The following is a 15,280-nucleotide window of genomic DNA, read 5'->3' as shown; positions in this document are numbered from 1 at the left end:
AGCAGCTGGGAAACACTATAACTTGGTAGTGGATCTACTGGCTCTGGTGTCTGCCAAGCATGAGACAGACTTCACATTGAATATATGATCCATAGGGCACATAGTGATATCATCTCTCAGACTGTCTGAGCAATGCTCTTTTTCATTTCAGGGCTGAGGTGGCTTATTTGAAGTAAACGTAGGAACATTGCGGTTAACGAAGGTACCCTTCCTGATGGAGGAGTACGGATTGTGTGCTTGCAGGCTCTTAAATTGTAATGTCATATGCTTATTCTCAATCTTTTCTTTCTTCTGTGCTTGGCATACAAAACAATAATTCACTACTGCAACAAGCTAAAACAGTAGTTCATTCTGCCAGCCCATACAGAAGCTCTTACACAGTAATTGTATTCTTGGCTATAGATCAGAGACAAACGTGTTAGCAATTGCTTCTTGAGAGGTCTTGTCAGGCTTGGTGATACCTGAATGCTGACTAAACAATATTTTCAATGATCTAAATAATCTGATGGTGACTCTCCCTTATTCTGCTTATAATTTCTGATATTGCCCCAATCAGTCCTCCTAAGGCATACCTCTGGAATGGTGCCTATAATCCTATTCCAAACTTTCACTGATCCGTCCTATATACCGGGATCAGCAGCCGGCCAGTTGGCATGCTTTACAATTATCTGTCTAATCTCAAGAGTCATACCCATTCTCATGAGCTGGTTCATAGGTACCAGTGAGGGTTATAGCACTGGATAACTGTATGGGGATCCTAGGTGAAATTATGGGCACCACAGTGTAATCAGAAATTCTTACCCAGGATTCTTAAATATCCAGGTGTCCATGCAACATGGATGGAACCAATTGATTATTGTCTTCCTCACCACCCACTGCCCCACAAACCTATTTTAAGGGTGCCTGAATGCCATAACTTTGTCATTCATACCTGATGCCACCTCTCATTACAGATGGAGTGTAAGAAGGAGGCGCAATGTACACAGCTAACACCTACAGCCTTGCACACTACAGAGGAAACAGTCTCAATGGAGGCAGACCCTCCACCACCATCAAGGCATGCATGGTTGTAGCAACCACTCCTGATGCCATTGAGTGCACATTTGTGAAGAAATCTGTCAAATCCCCAGCCACATTGTAGTCATGTTTGTCATCTACAATGGGAGGACACATCAATGGAGAAGTCTTTGGAGCCTCAAGTGTTATTCAGTGACGATCTCACCATGGAAAACAATGCCGGGGGCAATGTTTACTCACATTTGCACCCTGACTACAATAAAGACCTTTCACCGAATATTCTAGGACTGATGTTTAGAATAATGAATAACAACATGTCTTCAATATATTGGGAAGGCTTTTTAGGAGTCAGACATACATAATATGCCTCCCTGGCAACATTTTCCAGGCATGGTTTTTACATAGAACGTCTCAAGTGTTCTTTAATTTCTAAAATACTTAATTTGGCCCTTCAACCTATCATTGGGCCTCATTCCGAGTATGGCGGTAAGGGATGGCGGCCACCGGTAACGCGACCGGTGGCGGTGATCCCTTACCGCCATACTCCGAGTTCCCTTTGCGCCCTCGCCCTTAACGCCTGCTTTGAGCAGATGTTAAAGTCGAGGGCGCAAAGGGGCGTCCAACCCAATAACGGTGACCGTAATGAACGGTCACCGTTATTTGCATCTTCCCCATTCCCATTGAGCCCTATGGGGGCTCATTTGGGAATGGGGAAGAGCCTTGGTGAATGGGGAATTACCGCCCTGCCAACCTTGGAATGGGGCGGTAATTCCGCCATCCACCAAGGCGCTGCCGGTCCGGGTACGGCGTCAACCAAGGCGTTAATAGCGCCATTGGTTAGCGCCGTACTCGGAATGAGGCCCATTGTTTCAAACCCCTGAGATTCAAGGTTTTTCGTCAATATGTGGCTTTCCCAAACCATGAGGCAAGCACGCCCCACTGACTTGGACATATCTTTACTCTTTCCACTTCTTAAGCATGTTTTAGTGCCACTAACATGCCAAATGAATACCATTATGTGTATATTTCCATGTTTAATGATGCCAAGAGTCTAAGAACGTGCACACCGTTGTAGTTAGTAAACCTACAATGCACAAGTGAGTCTTTCAGTGGGTAACTGCTTAGAATGTCCCTTGCCCATGACTGTCCCTTGAATTTACCACCACACATCCAATAGCTTAGCTTAAATGTCCCTGTCCCATATGAACCTTGACTCCACTTTCCAGGCTTTCCATGACATTATAAGCTGGAAGGGGTTTTCCAGAGACATTGCTGATTGTCCCTGCATGGGTTTGTGGCACTCACTATAAACTTGCCCCATCCTACCCAATTTAATTGGTACCATTACCAACATTATCATTCCACCCTTGTTTCATTTCTCCAATTTCCTATATTCTAATCCAAATGCAGAATCGAATTTCCAGAGAGTCAACAGACCCTTACAAGACCAGAATTTCCTAGTCAGTATGGAGACACAGAAAATATATACTCCAATAATCATGTGGTATTGAAGGGTCATAAGAGGAGCATAATACTTCATTCGAATTCCCACTTTCCAAGGATCAGGCACTGAGGACTCCTTCCTGTAGGGAAATGTACATTAAGACATTTAGAGGATGCAGGTGGGTCAGCCAAATAGGGTGGGAGGTAGCAAGTGGTTTTCTCTCTAGGGGATCGGATGTCCTGGAGACTGGAGATGGCATGGACGAGGTCAGTATTTCTATCGATAGGGGATTATGTATTACCACCACCACGTTTCAATACAATATAATACAAGAGGACTTGCACTGATTATATCTGTGTCTTATCTGACAATTGTGCATGTCATTTACAGTTGACTACTGCATATTAGCCATTGTGCATGTGTTCTGCAGGTAATGTATAGCAGCCCCCACAATTGTAGACAGTTGCCCCAGGGATTGATAAACTATTTATAATACACATGTCCCCATGTGTGCTGCAACCCATATAATATGGCTGAGTCACATGATAAATTTGGTCTATCTTTCACATAGTCACTGACATTTGGGATAATTCACAGGATGTCATCACTTCTCCCGAGGGGGGAGACCTTTCCTGTGAGGTGAATCCATTGCTCGAAAGTCACTCTAGGGGTGGCAGAATGTGGGACCTCATAGAGAGAGACTCCCCTCCTGGGGTTAAGAACTTCCGTTCCATGAACGAACTCCCTAACCCGTTTTCTCTTCTCTGTCAGAAATCCCTGATAACACTGCTGTCTGTTATTGTAATGTCTTTTCCATCTTTGATCCATAAAGTAATATAATCCAGATGAAGAAAAGCCAAAGAAACCTGCAGAGTAATAACAGTGCAGTTAAGGTGCTGTTTCAGCGCTGCCATGGAAGGCATACATATTAGTTGTGGAAATGACGAGAGCGGGACGGGGCACTCCTAGATGGGACAGGATATAATTGACAGCTGTCATAAAGGTGGCTAAGGCCCACGTAGAGCGTGAGATGTCCAGGGACAAGGGGTGCTGGAATGCCAAATAATGTGGGATTAACGTTGACAGGCCCTGTATGGTGGGCAAGCATAAAAATTGCATGAGCACTTCACGGTAACAGGGTGCAGGAGGACCAATGCCAGCTGACTGTTCCCAGGAGACAGTAGTCGCTGAGAACAAGAGTCAGCAGATACATACAAGGTCAGCAAGCAAGGCCCATGAGTGCTCACTGGGAACAGGGAAAATTAGACTTCTAAAAACATGTTCTGGGAGGCATGGACACAGTGTAGTCAGCGGTTTCAAATTGCCACTTGGCAGATGGGCCTTGGAAGAAGGACATGGTACGAGTGGTTTATACTGGAAGGAGCCAAATGGAAGGTGAGTTTTGGTGTCTTTGAAAGGTAACAAGGATATTGTGCTCTCACTGATGTTCAAAAGGTGCCTCATTGGTCGGATACCGTGTGAATGTCTCCCTTCCGATGGGCTTAGGCTGTCTTGTGTTTTTTTATGTGTGCTGACCAACAGCAGAATAATAAAGTCCCAGATGTCAGCACTTTTGCATAGTAAAAATAAAGTAACAAGTAATTTTTGGGGTGGAGTGGGAAGAAATGTGGCACCACAGGGGAGATGATGGACACAGGGGGTAAAAGAGTGTGCTCCAATAATTGTTGATTAACATATGTTTAGCTTTAGGGGACTGACATAGTCCCGCCAATCAGCCTGGTGGGATGTTTACCATTGTGTAACTGTAATTGCAACTGTTTCCTGCTATGCAAATAACCTCTAACTGTATAAAGTGAAGGAAGCAGGATGCACTGAAGCAATGCAAATAAGCACATCACCCCAGGATGAACCGGTGATAAAGTCCCAACACGCTATAGGTAACAGGGACAGTGGGAGACCCATTAGGGGCTTGGGGCAGCTCAAGAATCAAGAGAATCTCAGGATAATCTCCCACGTCACAGTAATGACATCCAGAGACCCAGAGTCAAGCAAGTCTCTACAGAGATCTCCCGTGTCACATAAGTGACACCCAGAGAACCCAGAGTCAAGCAAGCCTCGCCAGTGATCTCCCTCATCACATTAGTGACACCCAGATAACCCAGAGTATCAAGCCCAAGGAATAATATTCCTCGTCACAGTAATGATATCCAGAGAACCAAGAATCAAGAGAGCATCAGGAGTAATCTCCATCATCACAGCAGTAATTACCAGAGAACATCAAGTCAAGTGAACCACAGTAGTAATCTCCCTTCTCACAGTGGTAATACCCAAAGAACCAAGAGTCAAGAAAACCTTGGGCGTAACCTCCCTCATCTCAGTAGTGATATTCAGAGAACCAAGACTAAAGAATCTCCCTCATCAAAGTGATAATCCAAGTGGGATTAAAGAAGGGATTAGACAACAAGAACTGTCTGGAGGTATCTATCTTAATGTCATAAGCCAGGGAAGAACTGCTGAAATTGTAAAATAGCTTTCAGAAACAAGAAGCGAAGACACTTTTGAGGACTATTACCCAAGACTATCTCAAGACAGCCCTCAAGGCTGTGCAAGGTGGTGCAGAGGAAGGGAATCATTCTCCTGACCGTACTCTCTGCAGTTAGTTCACCAGGAGATGGCAGTCATTCTCCTGGTACTATTTACATTTGGACGCTGAAACGTTCTCTAGTCTAGTGGTAGGATTAGAGTAGGTTTTTGGACAGGCGACTGCTTTTCATTTGGACAAACATACTGATGGTGATCACCTGATTTAAAATGTGTTTACTTAGGGATAACCCTTTAGAGATAGGACGAGGTAGGTTATGTTCCTTATTTCTTAAATAAAACTTTCTTGAAACATGCCACTCCTTTGTCTGACACCTTACTCCACCATGCCACATATGGTGTTAATGTGGGATCCGAACTGATAAAAACATGGGTTTCCTTAAGTTCTGCAAGCTTACTCCTAAAGCCTCCACTCCAACTGTTGCTACTGCTGAGTCTATCAGTTGTGATCTTCACAGCAGCAGTGGTGTTACCATTACTGTAGGTAAACAAAAAATTAGTTCTCACTGGCCTAATTCTATCTCTTCCAAAAGGGACCTGTATAAAATTAGTTTGTAAATGTGGATTGGCTTGAAAGTATGTCCGGGATGTCATGTCCCGTATCAACCTCGACTACTAAGGTGACATCAAAATACTAATCCATAATAAAGGAAAGCAGGCCTAGCATGTAAATGTTGGCCAGAAAATCATGAAAGAAATCTTGGAAATTGTATTATTTCCCATACCAATTGAAGTCCAGCCGCAAGATCTTACTGAGAGAGGCACAGAGGGTTTTGGGGAGGCTGAAATAGAGCCACCTGATACATTGAGACCCTTTGTTGAAGAGGTTTATGTTATCCCTAATTTAGCCTTTGCACAACGCAATGATCCAATCTTGGCAGAAGCCTTTTCAAAGATCATTGCAGAGGCTGAGTGTAGGGCACAGGCAGGACCTTTCTTTTTCATGGGATTTTGTATCGAGGGGATATGACACTTGAAGGCATATCAAGAACACAGCTCGTAGTACCTCACAGCCATAGGCGGATGGTTTTAGAAATGGCTCACTCTCATTTGACATCTGTGCATTTAGGAATTACGAAAACCCAAGGACAATTTCTTCCTCGATTTGAATGGCCAGGAGTCCATGCAGACATAAAGAACGTTATTGCTACCTTTGCCGTATATCAAAAAACAGCTGCACACACAGGGCCACCAGCTCCCTTGCGACATTTTCCTATTATTAAGGTACCATTCTCTAGGACCAGTCTGACCATATAAGATATATCAGACTATGCTACCTGTTATCCAGAAGTTTTTCCTCTTAAAACAACACCTGTCAACAGATCCCAAAGCATTTGATTCCCTTCCTGTCCCGGGTGGGGTTTCCTTGTGAGATTCTAACAGACCAGGGCAGCATGTTCATGTCAATACTGATGGCCGAATTCAAAGAGATACACCAAGTAAAAACATTGTGTACCTCAGTTTATCATCTGCAAACAGATGGGTTAGTGGAGTGCTTTAACCAGACTGTGAAACACATTCTTAAGAAGCTGCTTGGAGCTGATGGGCAAAATTGTAATACAATGATCCCCTGGGCACTTTTTGGCATCCGAAAGTCCCCACGAGCTTTATTGGGTTTCTTTCCTTTTGAACTTCTTCATGGGAGTGACCCACAGAATGTATTAGATATGCTCTAAAGGAGCTGCCAGGAGAAGAAGCCCTTCCTATTTCCCAGACAGCCCAACAGCTGAAAGAACATACGACTGTTGTAAGGGAGATAGTCAATAAACTCATAGAAAAAGCCCATGAAAATCAGAAGGCTCATTATAATCAGAAGGCTGTCCACACACTATTTTTTGATAGGGCAAGAGGATCTTGTTCTTTTGCCCACTTCAGACCAAACACTACTTTCATATGGGCCTTATGAGATTTTGTTAAGAAAAGGGCAGTATAACTATTTTGCAGTCCAACCTGATTGAAAAACTCAGACCCAGGTGCACCATATAAACCTCCTTAAAGAGTGGAAAGAGGATACAGTAGAAACCACCTCAGTGACAAAGGCTTCACTTATAACTGAGGGAGAACCATCAAATAATTTAGTCTCCCCTGCCTTAGCATCTCAAAAACAAGACATCCAAGACCTTTTACCACACGTCTCTGATTTCTTTAATAGTGAACCAGGGAGGGTCAAATATTTAATGCACCATATTCAGATCCCCTGCTCCCGGAAAGGTGGTAAATCTGAAGCCATATCTTATTCCGGCAGCCAGGAAAAAGTCAATCCTTCTGGAAATTGAGAACATTGTGGATGCAGGCATTATAGAGCCATCTGAAAGTCCTTGATCCCTGGTACTCGTTGTAGTCGCAAAACCAGATCAGTCGTGGAGATTCTTTACCGATTTCAGAAAACTTAACTTCATGTCCCAGTTTGACAATTATACTATACCTAGGATTGATGATTTAATTGACAAACTGTGATGAGTGGCTAATATCTCCATGATTGATCTGACAAAGGGCTATTGGCAGGTTTCATTAAATCCCTCCAAGAAGGAAAAGGTGGCTTTCTCCACTCCCTGGGTTTGTTTCAATTCATGGTTCTGCCTTTTGAATTACATCGGGCCCCAGCAAAAATTCAAAGGTTGATGGATCAGGTATTGAAACCCTTTCCCCATTTATGCAGCAAATACCTAGATGACATCTTAATAAACAGCTAAACCAGGGAAGAAGTTGTGAGGGCCCTGAGAAAGGCAGGACTGACAGCCAATCCAAAGAAATGCCACCTGGCTCAGTCAGCTGTGAAATATCTTGGTATTTTGTTGGAAATTGTTTGGTATAGCCACAGTTAGAAAGATCAAGAGCTGTTCAAGACACCCCTAGCCCCTAATATGAAGAAAGATCTTTGGGCATTTCTGGGCCTGAAAGGCTATTTTCGTAGATTTATTCATAGATATTCTATGATAACATCATGTCTAATGGATACATTAAGTAATGCAGAAACACAGAAATTGTGATGGAAAAAACAAGATCAGAACAACTTTGACACACTAAAGCACATCATTTGTGGTAAATCAGTATTAAAGGTTCCTCATTTCCACAAGGAATTCATAGTACAAACAGATGCATCTAAAGTGGCTCTTGGAGCGATCCTTTCCCAAGAAAATGATGCAGTGGAACATTGTCTATTATACGTTAGCTGAAAGATCTCACTTCATGAAAAAATGAAGCCACCATCGAGTTAGAGGTGCTTGCCATTAAGTGGGTCACTGTATATTTAAGATACTATTTAACTTGGCATATGTTCAGATTAGTTACTGACCACTCTCCTCTAACTTGGCTAAGCTTGACGAAAGATACCAAACCCCTAAAATGAAATGTTTTTTATATCTCCAACCTTTTTGTTTTTCTGTTGAACATAGGGAAAGGAAAAGAGCAGAGGAATGTAGATTTTCTTTCTAGGATTACTCTAAGTGAAGGTGTGAATGCCAGGTTCATTAGGGGAAGGGTATTTGACGATTCACAAGATCTCATCACTTCTCCCTGGGGGGAGCCCTTCCCTTAGAGGCTAGGGAGGTGAGACCACTACCCAATAGTCCCTACGGGGGTCGCAGGAAAGCACAACGTCACATGGAGAAACAACCCACTAGGGGATAAGGACTCCCGTTCTGTGAAGAAACCCCTTAGCACATTTTTCCCTTGGGACCAAGTCCCTTTCATAAATCCCTGATAACACTACTTTCTGTTACGGTAATGTCTCTTACATCCTTCATTGACAAAATAATATAATTCAGATGAAGAAGAGCCAAATAAATCTGCAGGTTAATAATAGATTGCTGTGCTATATTACTGAGAAGAGTTGGCCCCAAGGAGGCATAAAGATTATCTCAACAACTGTAAAGAAGGACTTTGACCTTAGGCTGGGGAGGATCCACTGACAGAAAATAAAGATCAAGACAATACTGTGAAATAGAGTGAGCAGCTGACGTGAAGCCAGCCCTGTGTATGGATGGTCCCCAAATGACCTTAATCAAGCAGGCCCACCACTTACGAAGCAAGTGCACATTTGTACAAAAAGCAAGTTTATTGTACAGTCGTCCGGGGAGGAGCTAGATGACACTGTCGAGTCAAAATAGCCCCAGTCTCACTGAACCACAAAGGTTGGCACATTATATACATTTTTGCAACAGTTAAAACACTCCCATATATTTTTTTACAATTCATCCCCCACACACGAATGGTCAAACGCATACAAAGAAATCCCATCTTTCTACAGTTCTTCCATGTACACCATCCATGTTTATCTTAACATCATCTTCAGATCATATTCAAATCACACTCCTCTTTGGGATTCTTCCATTGTAGGTCATGAAATCAGCACATGGATACACATTCATATACAAACATAATTCATTACGAGTCACAACTGGCCTGCAGCCTCTTAACCTTAAACATAATTGCACATGGTTATTATGGGCACTTCAAAAATGCAGAATAAACAGGTTCCCTTTGAGCTGGCGGTAACTATCTCATCAACCCCCACTTTACTGACATCCCAGAACATTGTAATCTAAATAACTACTATTTCAACACACCTGAGTAAATAATCGAATCACATGGAGCATCAATCACTTTGGCTTTGAGCATACGTTCACCCCACATTTATTGCTGGTCAAAAACAAATAGCCGAAACCCTCTGTCAAACTCCCATGCACTTATGATATTAAATCTGCTTTCTGTAATACTAACGGGCCATAAAAACCCTGGCAGTTTCTTTGAGCTGACCTGACCATTGGCTAAGGTCATAGTTACTTATTTACCCATTTTCTTGCCTCTGAAACTCTGCAAAACCAGTTTCTAAAAGTCAAATCCTGACTGCCACATTTTAATCCATTTATAAAAAAGCCCACTACATGTATATTTATAAATGCTGTATGTATGTATATCAGTGTACATGCATGTTTAATAAATGTCATGTTTTCTTCATAGTGGGTTCTCTATGACCAGTCCCTTTACTTGTATGCATATTATGAAAACTCCTCGTTACCCAATTTCTAGGAACTTCATTGAACATTATACTTGGATCGTGTATAGGATCCCCCTTCAACTGAGTACAGATAACATGATAGGCAGATCAAATGGTTCTGTCATGTAGAAATCAGGATTATAGTGCCTTTATTTAAGGTAAAAAGTGCACACGGCACTGCACATATTTGAGTTAGAATGACGCAGGAAGTGAAGGGTTCTTTAAATATCACACACATACAATGAGTTTACAAAGATTTACTATGAATAAGGGATACAACGTGAGAAATGCTTAAATACATAAATAATAATTCCCTGAAGAATTGATACAATGACAGACAAAATATATTTCAAAATGGATACCTCAAGCAGAAAATGGTGTACAGTTCTAAGGCACATGTGAGAGACTATGGGCTTCATTACATGGACGGCGGTAAGGGTTAACGGTCACCGTTAATGGTACCGGTGACCGTTAACCCTTACCGCCTTACTACGAGGTCCCTTTGCGGGTTGGAGACTTTAACGCCTGCTTTTTGCAGGCATTAAAAATCAACCCGCAAAGGGACCAGGGAGCTAATGACGGTACCGCAATTTGCGGTGCCGCAATTAGCACCTTCCCCATTCCCGTTATGCCCTATGGGGCAAAAATGGGAATGGGGAAGGGCACTGGGTGAAGGGGGAATTACCGCCCCACCAACCTTGGAATAGGGCGGTAATTCCCCTTTCCTTCAAGGCGATGCCGGTATTTTACCAGCATGGACCAGGTGCTAATAGCACCTTGGTCCACCGCCGTCCATGTAATGAGGCCCTATGACTCATGCCAAGAGTTTTCAGACAAGCAACAGAGGCTGGTACAGATAGTCTTTGGCAGCATCTCGTGGTGAGATAATTGAGTTTTTTATCCAAAAATGGAACTTGGCAGGAAAAGCAGACAGGAGTTATAATGAGAAGGGCATGATGTGCTTTCTGCAGACTATTTTGAGAGACCATCTGTATTAATTGGCACCATATAATACAGCATATCTATTGTTCCATGGTATAAGGCACTAACTAACTTGGCAGAACCTCAGAAATCAGATAAGGGGTAGACATGGGTGTAATGAATGGGTTTGTGGCAGGAGTTGAGAACTGTCATAATGGGTCTCATTACGAGTTGGGCGCAAAGGAATACCGGTGCCGGTATGTAAGCGATATTCAATCAACACTACAGCTAAGTCAATGCCTAGTCTGGGATGCTGAGGAAAACCCTTATTGATGTATTTTTATATCCAGTTCAGTACTCTGGATGACAACCCTTGTATAACACCCCCCTCTTAGAATCCCCCTGACCCCACTGAGCCAGGAAGTAGGTTTGTTTTGCAAATTAAAAGGTTTATTTGGACAATTCAACAAAATATATCTATCACACATTATAAATAAATTGATAACTGATATCACACTTCAGAATATGAACGTGATCAACAATGGATAATGTTACAGGGGTACACTGATTTGGTTACTTAGGAGTAGTGTAGAGGATGAGGTAGCTGAAAATGCTTGATGGTTTCAAGGAAATGCAAGGTGGAATAAAATGCAGTACAGAAATAACTTGTTATGATTTTAGCAAAAGGTAACATGATCACTTTTTCTTTTGACAATTCACTCCCCCCCTATGCAATAGAAGAAATGGAAGGAGAGCACACAGTCTTCAAGAATCCCAACAAATCACACGTTATAATGCAATACACAGTTCCAGTTCCCCCAGCAAGCTTAGAGAAAACAGGGATGAGTTTTAAACACAGGCGAATTACTTTAATGTGGTTTGCAAGGAAGTGAAAAGGTGCTAAAATTGCTTTTAATTCCCTCTAGAGGTTCTGGGTAGGTGATGGCTACTTTATATTAGTTCAGGCTCACTTTAACAATAATATATGAATGATTAGCAGATTGCAAACGAATTTTAGCAAAGAGAAGCAAAAAGCTGCTGATTTCTACAGATGAAGAAATCGGGCCAAATCGCAAATCGGGGTAAATTTCGCGAGTGCGTGTCTCGCGATTACGGAAAAGGTATAGGAAGTAGGAAGTCGGTTCCAGATGAAAGTTAAACCACGTTCCTAGGACAAACGGTTCCGGAGATACAGACGATTTAATAAAAGTAGATTTTCGGATTTAAAGTAAAACTCAAAATGACAGGTGACAGCTTGCAGCTGCAGAATTGACAGGTGACAGTTGTGCAGCTTTACAAATGACAGATGACACGATTTCTAGGAGGCTGTTCTAATTAGGTTAAAATAGTTTGGATTAGATTATTTGAACTAAGAGATTGGGTTCTGCACAGTTCTGGCGGTACTCACAATATATTTTGGGCAGGAATGGGCCTCGCCACGGATCTGGTCAGGTTTTGGACTGGACTCCGGTTCTGGTCTCGGCACTTCACAGCGATCTGGGTCAGCTCTCTGGATACAGTGGCCTGTGGTTCTCTGGATCTCTGGTCTGCTTCCGGTCCGGATCAAGTGGATTCTGGATATAACACTGCTTTCTGGATACTGGCAAACGTTCTTGGCACATAATTCAAACAGCCCACCCGGCTGTTGAATAGTTTGGTTAGGTTTGCTGGATTCTGAAGGCCTGCTGAGAATACGTTTGCTTGCAGTGGGCCTTCTAGGTTCAAAGTTCTGTAGTCTATGTTTAGCTTGGAAGTCTAAGTGTTGGATCTCTGGATGTGAAGTCGTCGGTCAGCATGCTCCACAGCAAATGGAATTGAATGTCCCTACCTGTCCCAGAAGTCTTTTTTTATGTGTTTTGGAAGTGGGTGTGTGCGTGGAATAACTGAGCCTGCACCTCTCTAATTGTCATTGGCCAGTTCCTCCTCGCTCCTTTGATTGGGGGAAAGAAATGGAGTGTCAGAGAGATGCTGTAGGTTTTATGGTCAGAGGAACCTCCCCTTGTCAAATTGCACACAAATCTATTTCTGATCCAAATACATATTTATCTATGTACCATTTTTCTCATATTATAGGTCTAGCTAACAAATTTTCTGTAGCACCAAACCATCCAATCCCTCTCTTTGTACGATGTCATGTCCACTGATAACAGAATTCTCCCCTTTTCATCCAGATAACGACCTCTAAACCTTTCCAGATTTTACACAAATGTGCACCAGGGATATGGGTTACAGATGATAAAGTGTCAGATTTTTAACATGCATACATTTGGAGTAATAACCTTTTTTCTGCTACTATCCCCAGGAACATACCACAGGGTCCTAACACCTCTTAAAATGTGCACAGAAAAATCACAAGAATAATTATATTATTTATATAATTTTGACAGGTTCGTACTATGAATTATCCATCTTTTTAAAAGTATGCCCTGGTCAAAAAGGGGTATAGCTTCCCACATCACATGGTGGAATAACTGGTTTATCCACTTCCCCCAAGCTCAGCTGGCTTGCAGAGGCACTGCCCCTCCCAGTTTCCCCTAAGAGGAAGCCACTTTACGGCCCCCCCAATATAACATTTGCCTGAGTCCAGGACAGGCCTTTGTTCAACTTTCTGCAGTCCCCAGGTCCCCTCCCTTAATTCAATCAGAGAGATGTCAACTCCTTTTGGCAAGGGGCAGCAGGATGCAGCTAGGCCTGGGAAGAGTGGCTGAGCAGGTTTCAACTCCTGTCGGGGGTAGTTGTCAGGCAGAATCCAGTTTCATTAAGCCAGGTTTCAGCTAAATGTCACTTTTTGTTCCCAGTTTAAATCAAACTTACAATTTTTACATATACATTAAGTAATTACTTCCTTCAAGTCATTTCAGAATATAGTTTTACATTGTATCCACCTCTTAGCAAGTCTTTCCTTGGCCTGGTTTTGTTTCATTTGTTCAGTTTTACACAAAAGTCTGGTGGTTTTAAAACGCTGGCTTTCTGATAGTCGTGAGTACCGGTATTGCAACCATTTTTGGGATTAACAAAATGAATTCCCCACAGTTCTGAGTTGCTTTTTGGCAATCAGCATTGCCATTCCCAATGGTTTCAGGCTACTGTGTGTTTAGCCCAATGGTGGTTTTAGGCAGTGCCCTCCTGTGCTCACGACATAGGCAAAAATGGGTGGCAGCCTATTCTTCATGTTTTCCCTGTGCACTCTCTGGGGAGTTCTGGCCATCATGATGTTTTCCATGCCAGTACTGCACAGTTTTATGGTAGGGCTTGGATGCATGAGTAAAAACATCCCACAGGTAATCCCTTTGCGCCCTATACTGAGTTCCGTTAGCAGGCCCCTTCATTAACGCCTGGTTTTACCAGGCGTTAAGGACGGGACCCGTTAGGGACTTTAGAGCTAATAACGGTACCGCAATTTGCGGTAACGTTATTAGCGTCTTCCCATTGAGCCCTATGGGGGCTCAAATGGGAATGGGGAATGGCTTTTTCAATGGCGATTTACCAGTCCAACAAAGGTCGGAATAGACCGGTAAGTCCCCATTGAAACAGGGCGGACTCGGTACCAGTATTGAAGGTAGTCATGGCGCTAATAGCTCCATGATTACCTCCATATTCGGAATGAGGCCCAATGTCATCATGTGTCCATCCAAGCCTAGAAATAAACTTATCCGTTTGTGTATCAGGAAAAATAGTGGATGCAACTATGCTAATGTGGCCTTGGTGTGCATCAGATAAGCCATCCAATCATAGGGAAGGGAGATTTTTCTCTGGCCAAGAGGACCTATACGAAACATTCTGTAAACAAAGAAGTCATTTGCATGAGGATGTTGAAACATCCAAATAGCCTATTTAAGCAGATTGAAGGCAAAGAGCCTCATTACGAGTCCGGCGGTAACCGAGGCAGTAAAACCGCCTGGTTACCGCCGGACTGGTATTACCATTCCGCCTCCGTGATTCCCGGAATTACCGGGACATTACAACCCCGGTGACCCGGGAATTCCGGAGGCGGAATGGTGTAAATCCCCATTCCCATATAGGACTCAATGGGAACGGGGATCATGGAAACAGCGGCACCATCTCGTGATGGTGCCGGTGTTTCCTCGTCCGCCTGCAGGTGGGCGGTGTTTAACCCGCCAGGTCAGACCTGGCAGGATTGACGCCTCCGCCTGTAGGAGTTGTGATCACCCGGTACAGAAACAACAGTGGCCGCGGGCTTACCGGCACCATTGTTTCCATACCGGGTCGGTTGTAATGAGGCCCAAAATGTTGCAGAGTGCTTTTCCAAAGTTCGTCATGTAACCACACTTAATAAAGAATACTGATAAAAACTCCCAGGTGCCAGATTTCCTTTT

The sequence above is a fragment of the Ambystoma mexicanum genome, chromosome 8, assembly GCF_040938575.1.
Source record: "Ambystoma mexicanum isolate Mex_15411 chromosome 8, UKY_AmexF1_1, whole genome shotgun sequence".
Taxonomy (NCBI): Eukaryota; Metazoa; Chordata; class Amphibia; order Caudata; family Ambystomatidae; genus Ambystoma; species Ambystoma mexicanum.
Note: the sequence above shows the minus strand (reverse complement) of the source record.